This window comes from Schistocerca piceifrons, unplaced genomic scaffold (genome assembly GCF_021461385.2).
Source record: "Schistocerca piceifrons isolate TAMUIC-IGC-003096 unplaced genomic scaffold, iqSchPice1.1 HiC_scaffold_414, whole genome shotgun sequence".
NCBI lineage: Eukaryota > Metazoa > Arthropoda > Insecta > Orthoptera > Acrididae > Schistocerca > Schistocerca piceifrons.
The window spans coordinates 42,501-45,000 of NW_025728640.1; positions in this window are offsets into that span (position 1 = coordinate 42,501).

Genomic DNA, 2,500 nt, shown 5'->3' on the forward strand with positions numbered 1-2,500 from the left:
AGACACTCTGATCACGCACCACTCTCTGCTTCTAACAGGCGCACATACAATATGTAAGCACCAGCATGGAACAACATCCAGTGCATCTTCTCCGCCACATTACACAATCCACACTATCACAACCAGACCAGGAGGTCCGTGCGGAAAATACAATATCCCAGCCTTTCGACATCCACCATTGCGCAGACCAGGCACCAACACCCACACATGTCCTATACAACGGTGCACCCAACATCACAATAGTAACCTCCTGTCACAGCGCACAAACAATGACATGAGTCAAAGACACAGGTCTCACACAAGCATAGAATTGGAGCGCCGCCTCTAATAAGCCAAAGGTGCATCCTGACGTGACAAATCTGATCATGTCACAAGCATTCACTTACTATAATCCCTATCAACGAACCTGCCGCCTCCCCGCCCCCCCCCCCCTACACCTTTCCGTACAACAACGTGTAACCTAACCTAACCTAACCTAACCTATGTTGTACCTTAACCAACCTATGTTGTACCTTAACCTAACCTATGTTGTACCTTAACCTAACCTATGTTGTACCTTAACCTAACCTATGTTGTACCTTACCTAACCTATGTTGTACCTTAACCTAACCCATGTTGTACCTTAACCCTAACCCATGTTGTACCTTAACCTAACCCATGTTGTACCTTAACCTAACCCATGTTGTACCTTAACCTAACCCATGTTGTACCTTAACCTAACCCATGTTGTACCCTTAACCTAACCCATGTTGTGCCTCAACCTAACCCATGTTGTGCCTCAACCTAACCCATGTTGTGCCTCAACCTAACCCATGTTGTGCCTCAACCTAACCCATGTTGTGCCTCAACCTAACCATGTTGTGCCTTAACCTAACCCATGTTGTGCCTTAACCTAACCCATGTTGTGCCTTAACCTAACCCATGTTGTGCCTTAACCTAACCCATGTTGTGCCTTAACCTAACCCATGTTGTGCCTTAACCTAACCCATGTTGTGCCTTAACCTAACCCATGTTGTGCCTTAACCTAACCCATGTTGTCGGCCTTAACGTAACCCACGTTGTCGCCTAAACCTGCTCTGTAATTGTTATACGACTCGTTTCAATTACTGTAGTGTTGCCCACCCCGCAACCCTCGCAATATAGTTCGCTACTCGCACTGCCCGCACCCCTGTGTATCGCTTCATGTTAAACACCTTGCAAGTCTTGCTCACTTTCCACATGCTCCTGCTGTACACTGTAATGTGGATGGCAGCAGGGACGTACATGCCGCCCCTCCCCACGTCCCCACCTTGCCCCCTGCCTTCGCAAGCTGGTTGGTGAGAAGTTTGCATGTTCAATGCCCTTCGCATGCGACGTACTCAGGCTACGTTGTGGTGCGGCCTGTGTCACTGTCCGCTGATGTCGTACGCGTGAACCACAATCTGTACTGCACATTCGTCCTTATGTACTGAATGATACATCGTGGCACATGTGTGACCGCACAACGACTGCGCCCAAAAACGGCGGACCATACAGTGCAAATATTGTGCACGCAGCTACGTGTCGTCTCCCTATGAGAGCTGGATTGCAGTGTGGTACGCCATAGAGACGTGTGGGAGGAACGGACGCCGTGGATGGCGATCAGCATGAGCTGTCTGTTGATGTATTCGGACCTAGTCGTCTCTCCTCACACACCGTGATGGCATGGTGCACCGCGTTCCATATCTGCGACATGCTACAGAGGCCGGTTGACAGTCGTTCGAGCAATGGACATCGCATACGTACGGGGGCCACCTTCCACGTATTGTCTAGGCGTGCACATTTTGTTGCGTGTATGTGGGCAGACGTAGTGTGGCGTGACACCTGACACAGGCATGCAATAATCGTTGAAGTTGCAAATGGCGATGGACGCCTGCGTTTTCTGGTGAAGTTACGCAAATGAACAAATGGTAACCTGTTGTGGTGCGGTTGTTCTCGCTAGGGGTGAATCGGTGATGGCGACGATAGGTTGAGGTACTAACCGGTTGTTCCAGCGATACCCACCATGCCGACGAAACTGAACGGCATCTGGGTGTGAAGCGATACGCGGCGGTGGCTGGGTGGGACCGTCCCCCGGCCGGTGAGGGGGCGCCTCCGGCGTGCTGGCCGCGCGGTGCGTGGGCGCACGCGCTACAGCCGGCTGGTGGGGGCGGCCAGTGGCAGGCGCGCCGGCCGACGGACGCGGCAGGCGTCGCAGCTGCGCGCCGGCGCACCCTGCGCGCGGCGCCGTGCGGCCAAAGTAGGTCCTCGCGGGCCCGGTGCGAAGCGCGGTGGACATCTTCAGTGTGCTGGTCCGATTGAGGACTGTGTGCGTTGAGGATGCGCCGCCGCCCGGCGCTCGGCGCCGCGACGCCGTCTGCTGCTCGGTCGCCCCAGCGGTTCTCGCTGGTGGTTTGTATCGCAGCTGTGCGGATGTGTTGGCGCGTGCGCTGTGCTGGGAGAGTTCGCTTCGGCACCCAAGTGGGGCTTTTGTCCTTCTGTG